The 24645-nt window shown below is 45.7% G+C and overlaps 1 protein-coding gene across 1 annotated transcript in view; it reads left to right on the top strand.

The window, feature by feature from the left end:
* Positions 1–21970, top strand: part of lrrc28 (leucine rich repeat containing 28) — a 90844-nt gene extending 68874 nt beyond the window's left edge. The window contains exon 11 of the transcript XR_013549256.1: positions 21857–21970. The gene's annotated coding sequence lies outside the window, so the exon portion shown is untranslated. The remainder of the gene's footprint in view (positions 1–21856) is intronic.
* Positions 21971–24645: the final 2675 nt, after the last annotated feature.

Here is a 24645-nt window from a genome sequence, read left to right as displayed (position 1 = left end):
TAGAGTTGCAGCGTGGAAACAGGCCCTTCGGCCCAACTTGCACACACGGACCATCATGTCCCATCCACACTAGTCCCACCTGTCTGCATTTGGCCCATATCCCTCTAAACCTTTCCGATCCATGTACCTGTCTAAATGTTTCGTAAATATTGCAATACTACCAGCCTCGAATACCTCCTCTGACAGCTCGTTCCATGCACCCACCGCCATTTGTGTGAAAAGGTTACCCCTCAAATTCCTAGTAACTCTTTCCCCCTTCACCTTAAACCTCCGTCCTCCGGCTCTCGATTTCTCCCACTCTGGGCAAGAGACTCTGTGCAACTACCCGATCTATTCCTCTCATGATTTTATACACCTCTGCAAGATAACCTCTCATCCTCCTGCGCTTCAAGGAATAGAGTCCCAGCCTGCTCAACATCTCCCTGTAGCTCAGTTCCTCGAGTCCAGGCCTTGTCTATGGAACTGTTATGCTACAATCTTGAGAACTACACCGATCAGCCAAAACATTATGACCTGATGAGCCAAAACATTATGACCACCTGCCTAATCTGCTGTTGGTCCTCCGTGTGCAGCCCCATACGCAGCAGGGTGCGATGCACTGTGTATTGTGACACATTCCTCCCGTGGCCACCATTAAAATGTTCTGTGACTTGTGCCACAGTCGACCTTCTGTGGGTTCGGATGAGACGGGATAGCCTTCGTTGCCCTCGCGCATCGATGAGCCTTGGGCGCCCAACACCCTGCCGCCGGTTTGTGGTTTGTCCCTCCTCGGACCACTGTCGGTCAGTACTCACCACTGCTGACCGGGAGCATCCCACAAGCCTTGCCGTTTCAGAGATTCTCTGACCCAGTCGTCTGGCCATAGCAATTTGGCCTTTGTCAAAGTCACTCAGGTCTTTACTCCTGCCTATTTCTCCTGCATCCAACACATCAACTTCAAAAACTGACTGTTCACTTGCTGCCTAATATATCCCACCCCTTGACAGGTGGCATTGTAACAAGATAATCAATGTTATTCACTTCGCCTGTCAGTGGTCATAATGTTTTGGCTGATCGGTGTATATTCTGCTCTCTGCATCTTCCCCTTTGCTCTATCTATTAGCTTAACTGTGTTTATATGTAGTATCTGATCTGTTTGGGGTGCTTGCAAAACAAAGCTTTTCACAGTACTTCGTGTAACATGCCTCATGTAACAATAAACCTAGACCTCAGTCTCCTGCATAATTTGTCCAAGAGGGTAAACTGGACCTTGTTATCAGATTACAGTCTCAGATTTCCACCACTGAGTCCTGGCTGACTAAAAATTGTGGGATTACTCTACAAAATAAGAGAAACCTATTTCCAGGAGGCTGTGAACCTGCAGCATAAGATTGACCCAATTTTTTCCATTAAATTTGCATGCTGAGGCCACAGATGTTTTTAAAAGGGAAATGGAAGAAAAGTACAGACCATGGGTTGGAACAGATGCATGTTTCTCTGCAGGACAGATAACTTTACTCAGTGTTAATTATGCTTGACTAGGCAAGCACAAATGATCAGAATAGGTCACAACGTGCTGGAGTAACACAGCCGATCAGGCAGCGTCTCCGGAGAACATGATTCGGTGACGTTTCATAAGGTCATAAGCGATAGGAGCAGAATTAGGCCATTTGGCCCATCAAGTCTACTCCGCCATTCAATCATGGCTGATCTATCTCTCTTTCCTAACCCCATTCTCCTGCCTTCTCCCCATAACCCCTGACAACGGACCTGTCTGTTTCGGGTCGAGACCTTTCCTCAGTGTCCGTTTGTGAATTAACCAGCATTTTCAGTTCTGTGTTTCTGCAAACGCTGAGATCGCTGCGCCCATAACACCGTTGCTAACGGCACATCGCCAGTCTGTTGATGAATCCATAGTTTTCACATCAAAATTTCACATTCATTGTCACAGGTGCCTAGTTGCAGTGAAATTCATTTTTGCATTAAAGTGCACAAAGTACGCAAAGAGTCGCCAGGTATCTGGCACCGACAAAGTCACAAAGTGCTCATTATAGTCCCGGTGGTCCCACTGTGTTCTCAGCGACCACCCCCTCCAGCCACGTCCCTCTTTGTTCTCGGTGGCCCCATCTCACCTCCAGCTAGGGGTTGCCAACTATCTCACTCCCAAACATGGGACAAGGTGATGTCACCGCCCCGCGCCCTACGTGACCTCACCCAGCCAGCGACCACGTGCTCCTGCTCCACCAATGGCGGTCGCCCGGGCCCGGGCTATGCAACCTCCGTTAGGCGGCGACCGGACTTCCGGACCAAGGCTGTCCGGAACTAAAATGTCAGAAACCTAGCGTGTTGGAATCTATACTGTCGGGACTTACAGCGTCGGGACCTACAGTGCCCGGACCTACAGTGTCAGGGCCTACAGTGTCGGGACCTACAGTGTCCGGGCCTACAGTGTCAGGGCCTACAGCATCGGGACCTACAGCATCGGGACCTACAGTGTCGAGACCTACAGTGTCGGGGCCTATAGTGTCGGGGCCTACAGAGTCCGGGCCTACAGTGTCGGGGCATACAGCATCGGGACCTACAGTGTCCGGGCCTACAGTGTCGAGACCTACAGGGTCTGGGCCTACAGCGTCGGGGCCTACAGCGTCGGGACCTACAGTGTCTGGGCCTACAGTGTCGGGACCTACAGTGTCCGGGCCTACAGCGCCCCCCGGGCCTATCACGAGACAAGTGTGGTCCCGTACGGGACAAACCAATTTAGCCCAAAACATGGGATGTCCTGGCTAATACAGGACAGTTGGCAACCCTACCTCCACCTGGTCTGTCTTTATTCTCAGCGCTCCATCCCTCCATTCTCGCCAGGTCCCTCTGTATTCTCAGCCCCCCCCCCCACCCCCGCCAGGTCTCTCGTTGTTCTCGGCGGCCCCACCATCTCTCCGCGGCTCATCGTCAGCCCGACCTCCTCTCCCCCCGTACGTTTCACCAGCGAGCCGCCCCTCTCCTCTCCAGTCCTTCAGCCTTCATGCCTCATCCAGGCTCCACCAGCTTGTTATTAAACCCCGACTCTCCCTCAAAGGTAGCGGGAATTATAAAAAGCTTGCTTTGCGGCACCTAATTAATCTTTTGGTAGACTTTCCAGCCGTCAGGATCCATGCCCCTTGTACAGAACAGGTATTGCAGCTTGAGAAATGTGATGGGTACTTGTTTTGCCAAATCCCTGCTTAATTCACACCACATGTAACCTTCTTGTGATGAAGCTAAGCTCCGTACAGCTGCAAATTATAAAGCTCTGCCAGCATGCACTCGTTTTTCTTTAATTTTTGTCACTTTAGTTGCAAGTGAATAATTGTGAACTTGCTGGTATTACAATTGATAGCACTTCACCGTTCGATATCATCTGTGGAGGGTCAGAGTTGGGAGTTTGTTCAACAGAGGGAGCTTGCCTTTAGATCTGCAGATCAATAGACTTTTTTTCAATTAAGCAGTGTAAAAGTACAAATTGAATCTGAGAAACCTAGTTCAGTTTAGTTTTGTTTATTGTCACATGTACTGAGGTACGGTGAAAAGCTTTTTATGTGGCATACTATCCAGTCAGCAGAAAGACTGCACATGATTGGCATGGGTGGCAGTGTAGAGCAGTGGTAGAGCTGTTGCCTCACAGCGCCAGAGACTCGGGTTCGATCCTGACCATGGGTGCTGTCTGTACGGAGTTTGTACGTTCCCCCCCGTGACCTGCGCGGGTTTTCTACCAGCGCTCCGGTTTCCTCCCATATTCCAAAGGCATTCAGGTTTGTTGGTTAATTGGCTTTGGTGACATTGTAAATTGTCCCAAGTGTGTTGGATAGTGTCAGTGTACAGGGTGATCACTGGTTGGCGTGGTCTCGGTGGGCCGAAGGACCAGTTTCCACGCTATATCTCCAGAATCTAAAGTCTAAAGATTAAAATTGAGTCGTCCACATTGTACAGATCAAGATAAAGGGAATAACACTTAGTGCAAGGTAAAGTCCAGTAAAGCCCAATTAAAGATAGTCCGAGGGTCTCCAATGAGGTAGATAGTAGGTCAGGACCACATGTTGTCAAGATGGCCGCACCGTTGTGTTTGGCTGCCTGTCGTCGCTCACCTAGAGATCCTAGTGTTCTTCGAGCCACTTTGGTCTACGAACGCCGAACCCTCCTGTTGATCCGACCCTCCGTCGTCGACTTCTTCAGTCCAGGTCCCGGACAAAATTTCTTCCAGCGATCGCTCCTCGATCAACTCCCGGTAGATGTGCGGGCCCAGGCTTACATCCACCGCCGTACGAACTGCACTAGGAGGCGGGGTAAACGCGCGGGAACATTTGAAAAGTTAAAAAACCTCGCCCGCGCTCATTCAACAGCGGCCTACCTCGCCCAGCGCTGCGAAGTCGGACCTGGTCGACCTTACCACTCCATCCACCGGCGCTCCCTCGAGCTCAGGTATGCCGCTCTTCGACCGATCATCCCGGTCCCTGGACTGCCGGCCCGCGGGCACCCAGCAAGGCCATCTGTGAAGCGCAGCGGCGTGGTCTCCCTGAACCTCCGCCCGCTGGCGTGGGAGCCGCTACCAGACCGAAGCTTACCTGCTGTCCCTGCTAAAGTGGCCCTGATCAACGCAAGATCCCTTCAGAACAAGACCTTCATCCTCAACGACTTCTTCACCACCTGTGGATTAGACTTCTTACTGCTCACAGAATCCTGGCTTAACCCTGGTGAGCTTGCTCCACTCGTGGAACTCTGTCCTGATGACTGTAACTTTTTCACCTCGCCTAGGCTCTCCGGACGCGGTGGGGGCTTAGCCACTGTGTTTAAGAAACATTTCAACTGCCGCCTCCTGAACGCTGATCATTTCTCCAGTTTCGAGGTGCAACTAATTAAAGTAGGCCTAGCCTATCCCCTCTTAATTGTTCTTGTGTATCGCCCACCAAAAATGCATATGGACTTCATCACCCAATTTGCTGATCTGATTTCTAGCATTTTGCCCAAATTTGACCGGGTCATGATTCTTGGTGACTTTAACATTCATGTTTGTTGTCCCACTAAGCCTCTTGTGAGTGAATTTATGCACCTGGTTGAGTCCTTCAATCTGACTCTTCACACCACGGGACCCACTCACAAGTTAGGGCATACTCTCGACCTAGTGTTATCGTCCGGATTCCCAATCTACAACATTGAAACTACTGAGGCCTGTGTATCGGACCACAGCGCTATCATTTTTGACGCATCTCTGCCTTTATCTCCCGCAAAATCTCATCTCCCTGTTCGTTACTCCCGCGACATAAATTCATTGACTGCCAGTAAATTCTCCGAGGCTCTCACAGCTGCCCCCAACATCTGCACTATTGAGGCTTCTCCCCCCAATCTCAGCACTGAGGATCTCACCTCTTTATTTAATATCACTTGCTCTTCCATCCTGGATTCTATCGCTCCCCTTAAAATGAAAAAGCCTAAGCCCAAAGGTCGGCCTTGGCTCAATGACTCCACCAAAGCCCTAAGAAGGGAGTGCAGAAAATCAGAACGGAGGTGGAAATGTGACAAGCTTCAAATTTCCTTCAAAATTCTGAGAAACAATCTTCTCAAATACCAGGAAGCAGTAAAGTCTGCTAGAGCACAATACTTCTCCGACCTTATCTCCAAAAACTCTCATAACTCCAAGGTCCTATTTAGCTCAATTACCTCTGTCATATGTCCCGCCCCCAGTACCAGCATAGTTGGGTCCCCTGCTAAGTGCGAAGAATTCGCTAACTTTTTCACCAGCAAAGTTGAGAACATTAGAATGAACATTTCCCCTCCCACCCGTGACCTAGCTGTCTCACTAGTCTGTTCATCTAAATTGGACTGTTTCCAACCCGTCACTCTATCCTCCCTTGCAAAGCTTGTCTCCGCTATGAAACCTGCAACCTGCCCCCTTGATTCTGCCCCCACTGCCCTTCTGAAGGATGTCATTGCAATAGCCGGTCCCAGCATCCTCTCTATTATTAACAGTTCTCTGGCCACTGGCACTGTTCCAACCTGTTTCAAGCACGCGGTGGTCCAACCCCTACTGAAAAAACCTAACCTAGACCCCACCTTGCCTAGCAACTACAGACCCATTTCCAAACTGCCATTCCTGTCAAAAGTCCTTGAAAAGGCAATTCTAAACCAATTAGTGCCCTACCTACACCAAAACACCATCCTGGAAAGTTTCCAGTCAGGTTTCAGAGCCCACCACAGCACAGAGTCTGCCTTGTTGAAGGTACACAACGACCTGCTTCTCGCCATCGACACCGGCGACTGTGCAATCCTGCTCCTTCTTGACCTCAGCGCAGCGTTCGATACAGTGGACCACACCATCCTTATTGACCGTCTCCGGTACGCGGTTGGCATTGATGGCACTGCCCTGAGCTGGTTCGCTTCCTACCTCAAAGATAGGAGTTTCGCCATCAACATAGGCAGTTATTCCTCTGCTCCAGCTAGCCTCTCCTGCGGAGTTCCACAAGGCTCCATCCTAGGCCCCATTCTCTTCTCTCTATACATGCTCCCCCTTGGCCAAATCATTCAAAGGCACGGCATTTCTTTCCACTGCTATGCCAATGACACTCAGCTTTACCTCCCCCTGAAACCCAACAACCAGTCAAATTTAAACAGCCTCTTACACTGCCTTGAGGATATAAAATGTTGGATAGCACAGAACTTCCTCCAATTAAACGAGAGCAAGTCTGAGGTCATCCGATTCGGCCCCCCCGACTCCATCAAATCGATAACAGGCAGTCTTGGAAGCCTATCCTGCCTAGTCAAACCGCATGTCAAAAACCTCGGCGTGATATTTGACTCTGCATTAAAATTTGACAAGCAAGTCAACGCTGTGGTAAAAGCCAGCTTCTTCCAACTTCGTACCATAGCTAAAATCAAACCTTTCCTCCAATTCGACGACACTGAAAAAATCATTCACGCTTTCATTTCCTCCCGCCTAGACTACTGCAACTCCCTATACACTGGGATCAGCCAATCTTCCCTGTCCTGCCTGCAACTGGTCCAAAACGCCGCAGCGAGACTCCTGATGGGTACCCGTAAAAGGGACCACATCACGCCGATTCTGGCCTCTCTCCACTGGCTCCCTGTACGGTACAGAATCAACTTCAAGCTCCTCCTATTCATATATAAAGCCCTAAAGCTTGTACTGGAGCCTACCAGGGAGAAGGCAATTCTGGATTTAGTGTTGTGTAATGATCCTGATCTGATAAGGGGACTAGAGGTAAAAGAGCCATTAGGAGGCAGTGATCACAACATGATAAGTTTTACTCTGCAAATGGAAAGGCAGAAGGGAAAATCGGAAGTGTCGGTATTACAGTATAGCAAAGGGGATTACAGAGGCATGAGGCAGGAGCTGGCCAAAATTGATTGGAAGGAGGCCCTAGCAGGGAAGACGGTAGAACAGCAATGGCAGGTATTCCTGGGAATAATGCAGAGGTTGCAGGATCAATTTATTCCAAAGAGGTGGAAAGACTCTAAGGGGAGTAAGAGACACCTGTGGCTGACGAGGGAAGTCAGGGACAGCATAAAAATTAAGGAGAGGAAGTATAACATAGCAAAGAAGAGTGGGAAGACAGAGGATTGGGACTCTTTTAAAGAGCAACAAAAGTTAACTAAAAAGGCAATACGGGGAGAAAAGATGAGGTACGAGGGTAAACTAGCCAATAATATAAAGGAGGATAGCAAAAGTTTTTTTAGGTACGTGAAGAGGAAAAAAATAGTCAAGGCAAATGTGGGTCCCTTGAAGACAGAAGCAGGGGAATTTATTATGGGGAACAAAGAAATGGCAGACGAGTTAAACCGTTACTTTGGATCTGTCTTCACTGAGGAAGATACACACAATCTCCCAAATGTTCTAGGGGCCGGAGAACCTAGGGTGATGGAGGAACTGAAGGAAATCCACATTAGGCAGGAAATGGTTTTGGGTAGACTGATGGGACTGAAGGCTGATAAATCCCCAGGGCCTGATGGTCTGCATCCCAGAGTACTTAAGGAGGTGGCTCTAGAAATAGTGGAAGCATTGGAGATCATTTTTCAATGTTCTATAGATTCAGGATCAGTTCCTGTGGATTGGAGGATAGCAAATGTTATCCCACTTTTTAAGAAAGGAGGGAGAGAGAAAACGGGTAATTATAGACCAGTTAGTCTGACATCAGTGGTGGGGAAGATGCTGGAGTCAATTATAAAAGACGAAATTGCTGAGCATTTGGATAGCAGTAACGGGATCATTCCGAGTCAGCATGGATTTACGAAGGGGAAATCATGCTTGACAAATCTACTGGAATTTTTTGAGGATGTAACTAGGAAAATTGACAAGGGAGAGTCAGTGGATGTGGTGTACCTCGACTTTCAGAAAGCCTTCGACAAGGTCCCACATAGGAGATTAGTGGGCAAAATTAGGGCACATGGTATTGGGGGTAGGGTACTGACATGGATAGAAAATTGGTTGACAGACAGAAAGCAAAGAGTGGGGATAAATGGGTCCCTTTCGGAATGGCAGGCAGTGACCAGTGGGGTACCGCAAGGTTCGGTGCTGGGACCCCAGCTATTTACGATATACATTAATGACTTAGACGAAGGGATTAAAAGTACCATTAGCAAATTTGCAGATGATACTAAGTTGGGGGGTAGTGTGAATTGTGAGGAAGATGCAATAACGCTGCAGGGTGACTTGGACAGGTTGTGTGAGTGGGCGGATACATGGCAGATGCAGTTTAATGTAGGTAAGTGTGAGGTTATTCACTTTGGAAGTAAGAATAGAAAGGCAGATTATTATCTGAATGGTGTCAAGTTAGGAGGAGGGGGAGTTCAACGAGATCTGGGTGTCCTAGTGCATCAGTCAATGAAAGGAAGCATGCAGGTTCAGCAGGCAGTGAAGAAAGCCAATGGAATGTTGGCCTTCGTAACAAGAGGAGTTGAGTATAGGAGCAAAGAGGTCCTTCTACAGTTGTACCGGGCCCTGGTGAGACCGCACCTGGAGTACTGTGTGCAGTTTTGGTCTCCAAATTTGAGGAAGGATATTCTTGCTATGGAGGGCGTGCAGCGTAGGTTCACTAGGTTAATTCCCGGAATGGCGGGACTGTCGTATGTTGAAAGGCTGGAGCGATTGGGCTTGTATACACTGGAATTTAGAAGGATGAGGGGGGATCTTATTGAAACATATAAGATAATTAGGGGATTGGACACATTAGAGGCAGATAACATGTTCCCAATGTTGGGGGAGTCCAGAACAAGGGGCCACAGTTTGAGAATAAGGGGTAGGCCATTTAGAACGGAGATGAGGAAGAACTTTTTCAGTCAGAGGGTGGTGAAGGTGTGGAATTCTCTGCCTCAGAAGGCAGTGGAGGCCAGTTCGTTGGATGCTTTCAAGAGAGAGCTGGATAGAGCTCTTAAGGATAGCGGAGTGAGGGGGTATGGGGAGAAGGCAGGAACGGGGTACTGATTGAGAGTGATCAGCCATGATCGCATTGAATGGCGGTGCTGGCTCGAAGGGCTGAATGGCCTACTCCTGCACCTATTGTCTATTGTCTATTGTCTATTGTCTAAATGGACATTCCCCCCCCCTACATCAAAAATCTTCTAACCCACCTCTCTAACTCCAGGTCCCTCAGATCGGCCGACTTGGGGCTACTCACTATCCCGCGGTCTAGGCTTAAGCTCAGGGGTGACCGCGCTTTTGCGGTTGCAGCTCCTAGACTGTGGAACAGCATCCCTCTCCCCATCAGAACTGCCCCCTCCATCGACTCCTTTAAGTCCAGGCTCAAAACCTATTTCTACTCCCTAGCGTTTGAGGCTCATTGAGGAGGCGCTGTGAACTGTTTTGTTTGCGTGCTACTGTATGTTTCATTTTTTTTCCTTAGTACCTAATCAGATGTACAGCACTTTGGTCAACGTGGGTTGTTTTTAAATGTGCTATACAAATAAAATTGACTTGACTTGACTTGACTTGACATGCATATCTTTCCAAAGGATCCAGTGTTTCTGTATAATCAAGAAGGATGGACTGTCTGGACATCAGGTATCTTTTAAGTTGAAGTAGATACTGTATACCGAGCTTTCGACTTGCTTACTCTAATGAAGCATGTTTCCAATGACTATGGAACAGGAGATACACGCACGTATTTGTAACATGAACCAAGCTAGTCACCATCTGCAATGCCTTCAAATATTGGAAGTATGTGGAGCAAGCAGATTGTGACATTAATCAGTACCCAGCATTGATTTAGAGCCAACACTGCTGAACAAAATGTCTACAATAGAACTATTGCCAAATTAGACCAAAACTGCTGAACGAAATTTTCAGTTGCTTGCAGAAGTTTAGCTGATTGATTAATGGAACTGAGTGAGGCAAGGCTGGTTTGTCTCCATTTTTAAATCCTTGTTGCTCCCACATGCGTTGCCCTGGTTGTCATTTCCGTTGGTGACTGCACGAGAGGAAGATTGTGGAGAGGTTGCTTGGAGGAAGCTAACCTTCCAGGACAGAGCCCTGTTCAACATAGATCTTCAGGCGAGCAATTGCCCCCTGTAAGCAGCGCTGCAAGTAATGCCATGACAGACCCTGCTTCAGTAAGGACATCCGAATGTCCCGCCAAAAATTGTCCCCAGCTTCCGAGCAAGAACTGAACCATATTGCCAATGGTATTAAGATTCACTAGGGTGGCACATTGGCAGAGTTACTGGCTTGTAGTGCCAGAGTTCGATTCTGACCACGGGTGGCTGTCTGTACAGAAATTGTACGTTCTCCCTGTGACTGCGTGGGTTTTCTCTGGGTGCTCCGGTTTCCACCCACATTCCAAAGATGTGCAGTTTTGTAGGTTAATTGGCTTCTGCAAATTGTCCCTAGAGGGTAGCATAGAACTAGCGTACGGGTTGGTCGGTGCTAGCGTGTTGGTCGGTGCGGACTCAGTGGGCCGAAGGGCCTGTTTCTACACTGTGTCTCTAAACTAAACTAAACAATGACTGATAAGGTCACCAGGCCAGTCACAGTTCGCCAACGCAAATTGCTAGCTCTGGATTTGGATAGGGCATATGTTCGTGTCGAGACTGAAGAAGGATCTCGACCCGAAACGTCACCCATTCCCTCTCTCCAGAGAGACTGCCTGACCCACTGAGTTACTCCAGTATTTTGTGTCTACCTTCGATTTAAACCAGCATCTGCAGTGCTTTCCTGCACATTTTGCCACTTATCCATGTTCTCCAGAGAAGTTGCCTGACCTGCTAAGTTGCTTAGAGCTTTATAAACTGCTGCCTTCTTCGTTTGAGTGCTATCTATGCATGTCTAACAGCAGCATGACTTATAACATTGCCTAAAGGACTAAAAGGCAAGGGCTCCAAATACACTGTGCTACTGGTTTGATTTACGTGCTGAAAGCAATTGGGAGGATTGATTTGAAGCCCAAGTCCAAATCCTTAGGAGTGAAACTTCCAATTTACCTTTTCCAATTAAATGAATCTTCAGACTTTAATTTGGTTTATGCACTCCTTAGTGCGTTAATTAAATTAATCTGTCAAGTAAATTTTTTAATTATTGCTCGGTGCACGCATGAAACACAAATATTTGATAGGATGCCCTTATTTGAACTCAAGTGGTGTCATAAATTGAAAGAAATGTGAATACATATCGTTCCTGATGGCAGCAAGTTTAGATATGATAGAAAGGTGATTCATTTAGAAACATACATAGAAACATAGGTGCAGGAGTAGGCCATTCGGCCCTTCGAGCCAGCACCGCCATTCAATATGATCATGGCTGATCATCCAGAATCAGTACCCCGCTCCGGCCTTTTCCCCATATCCCTTGATTCCCTTAGCTCTAAGAGCTAAATCTAACTCTCTCTTGAAAACATCCAGTGAATTGGCCCTCACTGCCTTCTGTGGCAGAGAATTCCACTGATTCACAACTCTCTGGGTGAAAAGGTTTTCCCTCATCTCATCTCTTTATTTATATATCGCAGGTGCCTGTTTACTTTTCAATTTGTCCTCAAATGATCTTAATTGTCTTTCAGCCAACTTATAGTAAATGAATGCTTTCAATCAGTGTGTGCATTATAAATGTGTAGGAAGGAACTGCAGATAGACAAAAACATGCTGGAGTAACTCAGCAGGACAGACAGCATCTCTGGGTAGAAGGAATGGGTGACGATTCGGGTCAAGACCCTTCTTCTGACTTAGGAAAATCTCCGCAAGGAACTGCGGATGCTGGTTTACACCGAAGATAGGCACAAAATGCTGGAGTAACTCAGCGGGTCAGGCATGAAATCTTGGGGTAAGTTGGTGAGTAAGCCATTTAAAGTCTGTTTAAATGACTATAGCAAAAAAAAGAAGTGCTGGAGGAAATCAGCGGGCAACATCTCTGGAGAACATGGATAGGTGACATTTCAGGTCAGGACTCTTCCTCAGACCCGACCCAAATCGTCACCTATCTATTATCTCCAGAGATGCTGCCTGACCTGCTGATTTCTTATACAACAAATCTGTTATATAAATTTCAAGCAGTTATATTTTCATTAAAATATCAAATGATACGCGCTGCGATGTATAAAATGGGCAGCTGGGTGGAATGCAGAGAGGGAGGTTGTACATCTTCTGCTGGTGTCTATGTGGACAGCTCGTGCTCATACTATCTAATGACACCATCTTTCTGCAGCAGTTGCTTGCAAAGTCTGTCAAAAATAACTCATTGATGAAGCTGTTTGTCCAGTGGCATATGCTTTGGAGCAGTACATCTTCTGTAAGTGCATGTGATATTGTAGAAGATGCAAAGGTTCAAACTCTGCCTGCTCCCTCCCCCTCCCCCTCCCCCTCCCCCTCCCCCTCCCCCTCTCCCTCTTCTAGATCAACTTACCATGGGGGACTTTACCAAATGCCATACTAAAATCCATGTAGTCAACATCCACTACCCTACTCTCAAAGTCTTCAAAATGGAATCCAACATTTGTTGGCTGAAGTAAATGCATATTATATGTAGGTTTGTAATGATGTTCCTGGGTATATATGCATGTATATAAGATCTTTTATGTCTATGTAAACTGGAGGAACAATACCTTGTTTTCCACTTGGGTAGCTCACATTTAATTCTCCAATTTTAAGTAACATCACATACTCCACTTCCCCCCTATCCTCTCACCCAACTTTTACCCCTCTCTTTCCTCTGCCCCACTTGAGTGCGTGCACATTTGTGCCCCCCCCCCACCCCACTTTCACCTATATCCTTTCCTCTGGCTTCACATCTCACTCCTCTTCCCTTCTTACCTTGCACGCCATTTATCTTCCTTTCATCTCTGGCCTTTGTCAACCAAAATCCCCCTCTTTTTGTTCCCGCCTATCGCTTGCTGAACTTTGTCCTTTTCCCATCTCTTCCCCAGCATTTCCCCCCACCCCCTACAACAATCAGTCTGAATAAGGGTCTTGACCTGAAATGCCATCTATCCACATTCTCTAGGGATGCTGCCTGACCCGTTGAGTTACTCCAGCACTTTGTATTTATATTGTAAATCAGTATCTGCAGTTTCATATGTGTGTGTGTGTGTATACACACACACACACACACACACACACACACATATATATATATATATATATATATATATATATTCTAAATCAACTTACCATGGGGGACTTTACCAAATGCCATACTAAAATCCATGTAGTCAACATCCACTACCCTACTCTCATCGATAACTTTCATCCCATCCTCAAAAAACGTGATCAAGTTAGTAAGATTTTGGATTTAGAGATACAGCACAGAAACAGGCCCTTCGGCCCACCGGGTCCGCGCCACCCAGCGATCCCCGCACACTAACACTATCCTACACCCACTAGGGACAATTTTTACATTTGCCCAGCCAATTAACCTACATACCTGTACGTCTTTGGAGTGTGGGAGGAAACCGAAGATCTCAGAGAAAACCCACGCAGGTCACGGGGAGAACGTACAAACTCCGTACAGACGGCGCCCGTAGTAAGAATCGAACCTGAGTCTCCGGCACTGCATTCGCTGTAAGGCAGCAACTCTACCGCTGCGCCACCGTTCCGCCCCAGACACGACCTGCCGTGTACAGTGGTGCGTGGGTTTTCTCCGAGATCTTCGGTTTCTGCCCACACTCCAAAGACATACAGGTTTGTAGGTTAATTGGCTTGGTATGAATGCAAATTGTCCCTGGTGCGTGTAGGATGGTGTTAATGTGCGGCTGATTGCTGGTTGACGCGGGCTCGGTGAGCTGAAGGGCCTGTTTCTGCACTGTATCTCTAAATTTAAAAAATCAGCGGGTCAGGCAGCATCTGTGGAGAGAAGGAATGGGTGACGTTTTAGGTCAAGACCCTTCGTCTCGAAGGGTCTTCGTTCCTTCCTACACATACATAGAACAGTACAGCACAGGAACAGGCCGATCGCCCCACCATGTCTGAGCCGAATGTGATGCCAAGATAAACTAATCTCCTCTGCCTGCACGTGATCCATATCCCTCCATTGCCTGCATATCCAAATGCTTGAGTGAAGAAAGGTCCTGGCCCAAGCCAACCCCTTGTTCAGTGCCTCTACAGATGCTGCCTGACCCTTAATGATAGAGCTCTTAATGATAGCGGAGTCAGGGGGTATGGGGAGAGAGCAGGAACTGGGTACTGATTGTGGACGATCAGCCATGATCACATTGAATGGCGGTGCGGGCTCGAAGGGCTGAATGGCCTACTCCTGCACCTATTGTCTATTATCTATTGACCCGCTGAGTTCCTCCAGCACTTTGTGTTTTGCTTAGGATTGCAGTATCTGCAGTTCCTTCTGTCTCCAGTAGGTTGATAGGAATGATTCTGTCCTCCACAACTCTGTGCCTGAATGATTAGAAGCTAAAACTACTAAAGAAGCAATACCATCTGAATAATGTCAAAAACACTAACATTTAATCAGTCACAGCTGCTCTCCACTGGAAGCTGCAGAGAAGAACTCTTTGATATTGATTCTTTGAACACATTCCAAAATTAATCCATTTCTGTCTTTGGTCTCTGATTTTAGTATCTAAACGCAACAGGGAAGTTGCTGATGAATAGTGATTGCTGGTTTGAGATGTGCATTCCATCATTGAAATCCAGAAAACCTTTTTAGCTGGCAGTGACATGTGGAAGACCCTACCATTCCATGCAGAACTACCAGTACTTGTCTACATAATCTGGCCCATTGTTTTAGATCGGTGATCTTTCACCAGGCTGCCAGTTTATTGAAAGTCTGCTTCGTCTTCCAACTATTTACTTGATCTGTTTGTTGACAGATGTTTTTCTTTCACGGGGATTTCTTTCTGGATGAAGTTCACATGATAATTTTCTGACCAGCAATAAAGTGTGCAGCACGGTGGCACAGCAGTAGAGTTGCTGCCTTACAGGGCCAGAGAGACCTGGTTTTGATCCTGACTTGGGGTGCTGTCCGTACGGAGTTTGTACGTTCTCCCCGTGATGGTGTGGGTTTTCTCCGGGTGTTGTGTGATTTCCTCCCACGTTCCATGTAAGTTGATGGCTACTGTAAATTGTACCTTGTGTGTAGGATGGAAACTAGTGTATGGGTGATCGTTGGTCTGCACAGACTCGGTGGGCCGAAGGGCCTGTTTCCACGCTGCATCTGTTAGCTAACATACTTTAATCAATTTTCGGCACTAATGACACTAATGCAGCTTACAACCCAGCGGTATGAACATTGATTTTTGTAATTTCAAGTAACACTTGCATCCCCTCTCTCTCCATCACTCCCCCACCCTAGTCATCAAACCCGATCTTTATCAACGGGGACAGTGTGGAGAGAGTGTCCAGCTTCAGGTTTCTGGGCACTCACATTTCGGAGGGACCTAACATGGTCCAATAACACTGCTGCGCTGGTCAAGGAGGCACAGCAACGACTGTTCTACCTAAGAACACTGAAAAAGTCTGGTCTACCCCAACAGCTGCTGACGACCTTCTACCGCTGCACCAGAGAGAGCATCCTAACACATGGCATCCCTGTGTGGTATCTCACCTGCACGGAGGCAGAGAGGAAAGCTCTTCAGCGGGTAGTCCATAAAGCTCAGAGGACTATCGGAACACAGCTACCAGCCTTGGAGGGCATCTACAACACACGATGCCTCAGAAAAGCCACCAGCATCCACAAAGACTCTTCACACCCCTGCAACAGTCTGTTCGAACTTCTACCATCGGGCAGACGATACAAGGCCTTCTACGCCCGCACCTCCAGACTCAGGAACAGCTTCATCCCCAGGGCCACAGCTGCTATGAACCGGTCCTGCTGAGCCGAATGGTCACAACGCACAGTGAACCGGCACAGATCTACTTGCACTTTATTCTGTTTTAAAACTGTTCTAATTTGTTTCATTGGGTTGTTTAATTTATTGCATCGTATGGGAGGCACATTCCCAATTTCGTTGTACCACTGTACAATGACAATAAAGATATATTGTATTGTATTCACTGTCGTCCTGCTGAGTTTCACTGTTTTTATTGCTCATTATCACCTTCTCCACAGCCAACACTGGACCATTGTGGTTTCCACCTTTCCTTGATCATCGTAGCTGGCTTTGATCTGTCCCTTTGCATGCCTTTCATTCATTTTTTTCTATACCTTTTCATATCTCTCGTTTCCCTCTCCCCTGACACTCGGTCTGAAGAAGGGTCTCGACCCAAAATGTCACCTATTCTTTTTCCCCTGAGATGCTGCCTGTCCCGCTGAGTTACTCCAGCTTTATGTGTCTATCTTCGGTGTAAACCAGAATCTGCAGTTCCTTCCCACACAAAGCAATTGAATTATTTGGTTGCCAGCAAGAAGACTAGAAGTTATACTGAGTAGTAATAGTAAGTTTAAAAAAAAAAATTGGACAGGTAAGGTTTGGAGGGATATTAAGGGATTGGACACGTTAGAGGCAGGAAACATGTTCCCAATGTTGGGGGAGTCCAGAACAAGGGGCCACAGTTTAAGAATTAGGGGTAGGCCATTTAGAACTGAGATGAGGAAAAACTTTTTCAGTCAGAGAGTTGTGAATCTGTGGAATTCTCTGCCTCAGAAGGCAGTGGGGGCCAATTCTCTGAATGCATTCAAGAGAGAGCTAGATAGAGCGCTTAAGGATAGCGGAGTCAGGGGGTATGGGGAGAAGGCAGGATGGCGGTGCTGGCTCGAAGGGCCGAATGGCCTCCTCCTGCACCTATTGTCTATTGTCTATATGGACCAAAGGGGACTAACTTAGATGGGGCATCTTGGTTAGCTTGGAGAATTTGGACCAAAAGGTCTATTTCCATTCTCTGTGACTCAATGGCTAAAATGAGAAGGAAAGGAGTTGATTTTCTTCACTCTGTGCTCTTATCCCTGATTATATGTTCATAAGTTACCCGAGCAGAATTACCCCATTCGACCCATCATGTTTACTCTGCAATTCAATCATGGATGATCTATCTCTCACTCTCAACTCCATTCTCCTGCCTTTTCCCCATAACCCCTGACACCCGCACTAATCAAGAACTTATCAATCTCCACCATAAAAATATCCATTGACTTGTGCAGGAAGGAACTGCAGATGTTGGTTGAAACTGAAAATTGGATACTAAAAGCTGGAGTAACCCAGTGGATCAGGCAGAAGCTCTGGGGAGAAGGAATGGGTGACGTTTTGGGTTGAGATTTGTCAGAGGAATAAATTATCCCCCATTTGCTCTTCCTTAGACTCGCCCCCAGGAGTTTTGATGTTTGCATATTTATCCGTGGTAACTTTCTGAACGTGCGGGCTTCTTGAAAAAAAAAAAGCAGTTGAACCAGGACGCCAGGTGAATGGGTCAAAGCACCACTGATTTACTCCAGCATTTTGTGTCTATCTTGAGTATGAACCAGCATTTGCAGTTCCTTCCTCCACAAATTAATGCCTATAAAGTTTATTGCAGATTCCTGGTCACTGCCACAAGATGAAGTGGGGCAGGAGTTTTGAATATTGCCCGAGTCCGATACGACATAATCCTCAGAATAAAAGGATGGACCTTTAGAAAGGAGAGGAGGAGGGTGTCAGAGGGTGGTGAATTTGTGGAATTAATTGCCATAAAAAGGCTGTGGAGGCCAAGTCTCTGCATCTGCATCTACACAAGCAACCTGAGGGAAGGATTGTGGCATGAAACACTCAGATAGAGTGCACATAGTCAATGTCACAGGAAATACAGAGTCGAAGGAACTCACCATGTCAGGCAGCATCTGTGGAGGGGATGGACAGACGGCGTTTTGGATTGAAACCCATCTGAAAACCCAAATGAAAATAAATTGGGATATTCCCCTCACCCAAACGATGTTTCGATTTCAGAGTCTGAAGAAGGGTCCCAAATTGAAATACTCTGTTACCCTGAGGGCGTGCAGCGTAGGTTCACTAGGTTAATTCCCGGAATGGCGGGACTGTCGTATGTTGAAAGGCTGGAGCGATTGGGCTTGTATACACTGGAATTTAGAAGGATGAGGGGGGATCTTATTGAAACATATAAGATAATTAGGGGATTGGACACATTAGAGGCAGGAAACATGTTCCCAATGTTGGGGGAGTCCAGAACAAGGGGCCACAGTTTAAGAATAAGGGGTAGGCCATTTAGAACGGAGATGAGGAAGAACTTTTTCAGTCAGAGAGTGGTGAAGGTGTGGAATTCTCTGCCTCAGAAGGCAGTGGAGGCCAGTTCGTTGGATGCTTTCAAGAGAGAGCTGGATAGAGCTCTTAAGGATAGCGGAGTGAGGGGGTATGGGGAGAAGGCAGGAACGGGGTACTGATTGAGAGTGATCAGCCATGATCGCATTGAATTGCGGTGCTGGCTCGAAGGGCTGAATGGCCTACTCCTGCACCTATTGTCTATTGTCTATTGTCTATTGTCCATTGAGATGTTGCCTGACCCACTGTGTTACTCCAGCGCCTTGTTTTTCTTTCAGAAACTGCAGTTTCTTGTGTCTCCAAGGAAAAATGTGAGCATGTGAGTGTAATAAAGAAGACAATAAATAAAAAGTCTGGAAAAAATACTATTCCATTTTTTAAATATCCACAGTAAAGAAAACTTGAAAGGATAAAACTCTGCCCTGCTAATGATTAGTTTTCACTGTCTGAGTTTCCTTGCGAGTAACTTTCCTTGCTTAAAGGGCACTAAAATGAGCAGGACCTGACATTCGTTGATGAGTGCAGATGGCATCTAAGGCATTGTTAACACATCTCAGTGTGTTAATTAAATGTTAAGCTGGATTTACCAAAAATGTGTTTCCATTAACTTACCTCCACCCCCTCCAGTTCTGCTTTAATTTTGAATCCAATCAACTTCTAATTTAATAAACTAATACCAAAAAAGTACAAAATCAACAGTCTAAAAATTAGAAAATGTTATTTTTAACTTTCTAGAGGAAATTTAGTCTGGGTGTGTACCATCACAAAAAAGTTCAATTTTAATTTTCCCCCCGTAACTTCTTGTTTCGCATCTTCTTGACTATTTTCCTGCCATATTTTCTCCACAATGTTGAGGATAACTTCTCTTGGGTAAATCGCCCTGACCTTGGTCGCAAGGGCAATGACTCTGTGGTATCTTTTGCTCACTGATCCACATTCCTGGAATCCTGATGTGTTCTGTGTCATATAAAGCCTGCACTGATAGTACATGGAGCAAAAACTTGTCCGTGTGGACGTTAGTCCTGATTGCTTCACGTGAAGGGATAATTGGACCAAAAAGACTCAACATCGCGAAATGAACTCTAGGTGTGGAATCCAAAGACACTTGGGATAATGTGAAATGACTAAATTTGGGGGGGGGGGGGGGGGGGGGGGAGGGAATAAAAATAGGTAACTGCATTGTATATCGAAATGAGCTGTCAACAAGCAGAAATGACAGAAAGCAGTCATTATCGAACAGAATTCCTAACAATCTAAGCATTCCAACTAATCTCTAAAGTCAATTCGTAATAAAGTTCCATGCACGCAAGATTTCAGGTTTCTGACAGACAGAAAATTAAAGGATATGTAGAGATTAAATAGGGCAGCAACTATTTTGCCAGGGAATTCAAAGGAGATCTAGAAACTACAAAGTAGGACGGAAAAGCAATTGGCAGGAACGATTATTTTCCCAATAGCGGTTGAATATTTTTAAAATGAGGTTTCATAACAACACCAGAATGGTAAATTTTGTACTGGACAATTTTGTGTGACAATAGAAAATAAACTTAATGTGATGCATCTGTAATGACGAGCCTTTCATGAGCGTCTGAGAAGCCAATTATCTGGTAAATATTGTCTTGCAATTGTCAGGAATACCTTTTTCCGAAACCGCAAATCCCCAATGCCTTTACGATAGATGTACCACTGAAGGAATTTTAAAAGACCCATACCCAGGAGATCTTTATCTCCAACAATAAATTTCTCGAATGTCAACTGTTTGGGTTATCCAATTAAGGTTTGTATTTTCACGAACTGTCGAGATGCACACTTGTCCCTATTGATTCCAGGATTGCCCCAATGAAGCCTCTTCCCCGAAACCTGTCTCACTGTAACAAGATCTGTTGATTTGCTTCCCAGCTTCACCCTGCTTGTCCTTTCCTTGATTCCTTACAGCGCAGTAGTTCATATCTATTGATCGACTTTATCTTGGACTCTGATTATTGCAGAACTATTAATGATGCTTCCAGTAGGCTCAGAGCTGGATCTTACTCTCAGTGAGAATCATTTGCGGCTTTTCCGCTGCTCATTGTAGGTTATTTTGATACAATGAGCCAAACACAAAAGTGCTGGAGGAACTCAGCAGGTCAGGCAGCAACTGTGGAAGGAATGGACAGATGACGTTCATTTGTCACCATTCATTAGGGCCCTGTTAAAGAGGCAGCTTGTGAACCCTATCCCATTCAAACATGGAAGCCCTCAAAGTGACTGATGAACTATAAAACCTGCCTTATACAGAAATAATCAGAAACAAGGAACTGCAGATGCTGGTTTACCAAGGAAAGACGCAAAATGCTGAAGTAACTCAGCGGGTAAGGCAGCATCTCTGGAGAACACGGGCAGGTGAAGTTTTGGGTCGGGACTCTTCTGCTTTCAGGTCCCGACATGAAACGTTACCTATCCATGTTCCCCATGGACGCTGCCTGACCCGCTGAGTTACTCCAGCATTATGTGTCTTTCCTTCCACATTAGTAAATTGGTTGTTTTTACAGGAACGAGTCTTCGATAATGGGTTTACATTTGAAATCTAATGCGGTGAAAGGTAATTGAAGTGGGTAATCGTTGTTTTTGAAGACGTGCTTCAATTAACTTGAAACTTAGGTTCTTCATTTGATTTTGTTTTTCTTCACCCTCCCCACAGTCCAATTATTCATTCCCCATATCTTGCTTGTGGTCTATAGTTTTGTTCTAATTAACCCATAACCTTCTCCATCATTGCTCCTGCTACTTTCTCTTTTGATTGCCATTATCAATATAAAGAGCCGTAAAATTGTTGTGGACAGAGGAGGCCATTTGATCCATTAGTTCTATGCCAGCTCCATGTAAAGTAATCTTGACAGTCCTATTCCCATGCTTACATTCCCATTCCCAAACTTAAAAATTGCTTGTTGAATTAAACTGTTAGTCCGAAATCAAGACCATCAGCATTTTGTAACAATGGCCATTTTCTGAGTCTATCTATCAGTATCTAATACCTGACATTCTCATTACAATGCATTGATATCCCTGGGAGCAATTGACTTGAATATTAGTAATCTTTGACTTCAGCTACATCTTTGTTAATCTCCCCCCCTCCCCACCCACCACCTCTCCCCTTTGTCCTACAAATTATTATTTCTCAAATGGCCATCTAATTTATTTTAAGGACTCTGAATTTGTTTACATCTCCCTTACAGGCAATCCTGATTACCATCCTACAACAACTAGAGAGCAGTCCTGAACTTGGAGACCCTCGGGCTATCTTTGATGGGACTTTACTGGACTTTATCGTGCACTAAACGTTATTCACATTACTCCCTTTATCATGTATCTGTGTACCGTGAATGTAATCACGTGTTGTCTTTCCGCTGACTGGTGGGCCGCAACAAAAGCTTTTCATGTACCACCTTGGTACATGTGACAATACGCTGATTATTCTCTGATTTAAAAATAAAGTTTTTACTTTCTCTACCAGTTTTTTCAGTTTCTCTACCAGATCTCCTTTCTATCTGAACATTGACCCGAAATGTCACCTATTCCTTTTCTCCTTTTTGTGTCTGACCTCCATTCCAAGTTCATTACCAGAGAGAGTGGTCAGATATAGTAGCATGTGACCTCCAATAGGTTCCTAGTTTTTGGTGTGTGATTCTCTTCCACACTATCAGCTAAAGTTGAGTACATTTTGGCCTGATATATTTGCTGCTTATACAGATTGAAATACCCTCCATAACCACCCCATCGTAATATTTTACACTGAAACTCTTCATTTTACCATTGCAGATTGTGACCACCTTTGGCGTATTGGGCTCTTCCAGTTTGCTTGCATTAGGCCCACAGACTTCTAAACCCTTCATGTGTAAGAAGGAACCGCAGTTGCTGGTTTAAACCGAAGATAGTCACAAAAAGCTGGAGTAACTCAGCGGGACAGGCAGCATCTCTGGAGAGAAGGATCGAGACCCGTCTGAGCTTTTTGTGTCAATCTTTGGTCTAAATTCTTCATAATCCATATATCTGACCAAACGTCTTTTAAAAGTCATAATAGCATACACTTCAAAAGCTTCTTCTGGCAACTCATTCCAGATACGGACTATCCTCTGAGTGTAAAAGCTTTCCCCTCTCAACTCTAAATCTCTCCCCTCTCAACTCATCCCTGGAACTATTTCAGGATTTCTCTTTCTGTACTTTCGCAAAGTCTTTGACATCCTTCCTGAAGAGTGGTGAGCAAAATCGCAATAATCTAACTGTGGTCTAACCAATGTTTAGAAGAAGCTTGAACTAACATGACTACTTTTGTGCTCTGTTCCACGACCTTTGAATGACAGGATCCCGTGCTTTTAAGCAAACGAAATGTTCACTTCAGGTGCAACTGATAATTCACTCCAATTATTTTTCACTGCGTCAGATTTCCTATGTAAGCAGAGTGCTGCAGCTCATTCCCATAAGAGATACACCCCTCCACAAATGCTGCCTGGCCCACTGAGTTTTATTTTAGTTGGAACTCAGCGGGACAGGCAGCATCTCTGGAGAGAAGGATCGAGACCCGTCTGAGCTTTTTGTGTCAATCTTTGGTCTAAATTCTTCATAATCCATATATCTGACCAAACGTCTTTTAAAAGTCATAATAGCATACACTTCAAAAGCTTCTTCTGGCAACTCATTCCAGATACGGACTATCCTCTGAGTGTAAAAGCTTTCCCCTCTCAACTCTAAATCTCTCCCCTCTCAACTCATCCCTGGAACTATTTCAGGATTTCTCTTTCTGTACTTTCGCAAAGTCTTTGACATCCTTCCTGAAGAGTGGTGAGCAAAATCGCAATAATCTAACTGTGGTCTAACCAATGTTTAGAAGAAGCTTGAACTAACATGACTACTTTTGTGCTCTGTTCCACGACCTTTGAATGACAGGATCCCGTGCTTTTAAGCAAACGAAATGTTCACTTCAGGTGCAACTGATAATTCACTCCAATTATTTTTCACTGCGTCAGATTTCCTATGTAAGCAGAGTGCTGCAGCTCATTCCCATAAGAGATACACCCCTCCACAAATGCTGCCTGGCCCACTGAGTTTTATTTTAGTTGGAAGAGGTGCCATTTCCATGCACCGATTACAGAGAAGCTTCCTCTCACTCTAATCTAATATACAGCGATATATCACGGCCTCTTCAAATCTCTTCCATTGTTTGCTGTGAAAATGTAATAAATCTACCCTCGGTCTCACGGGAGTGCCTGTCTGTGGGCGAGATTGTAAGTCGCCAGTATGAAACAGCAGAGAACTCCACAGAGACAAAGAGAAGTCTGTAAGCAGTCAAATGAAAAGTCGGCGATCACTTAAACCTGCCTTTGTAAAACAAAAGATTTGTCTTTGTTGGAGGGGATCTGGAGCAGAGACGCGATCTAATTATTCAAGTTATTAGATGTTCATGTATTGCATCTGAAAACTATGTATACAGTTTTTGAAATACTTTCACGGGCAAAGCCACAAATCTAATCAGTAGGTTAATCTGATTTATAGTTTTATTAAAAAAGTTCCAACTCCAACGATTTGCCTTGAGAAGAAAGGGGAATATATGGTTATTGTAGAAACATGATGAAGACTACTTGTATGTTAACATCCCCAAAACAGGGTATTTTTTAGAATAATTTGACTCTAGTATATTTTCAATTACGGCAGCAAACGTATAATTTACACTGCGCAGGCTAGAGATTCATGTTTACTTACTAACCTAGGGATGAACCAGACATAAACAGACACAAAGTGCTGGAGTAACTCAGCGGCTCAGGCAGCATCTCCGGAGAACATGGATAAGTAGGGTTGCCAACTTCCTCACTCCCAAATAAGGGACAGAGGGTGACGTCACCGCCCCGCGCCCCACGTGACCTCACCCAGCCACCTGCCACGTGCTCCGGCTCCACCAATGGCCGCCATTGGTGGAGCGGGAGCGCCTGGCCGCTGGCTGGGTGAGGTCACGTGGGGCACGGGCCGATGA

This window comes from Rhinoraja longicauda, chromosome 33, assembly GCF_053455715.1.
Source record: "Rhinoraja longicauda isolate Sanriku21f chromosome 33, sRhiLon1.1, whole genome shotgun sequence".
Taxonomy (NCBI): domain Eukaryota; kingdom Metazoa; phylum Chordata; class Chondrichthyes; order Rajiformes; family Arhynchobatidae; genus Rhinoraja; species Rhinoraja longicauda.
This window is presented reverse-complemented; position numbering and strand designations above follow the sequence as displayed.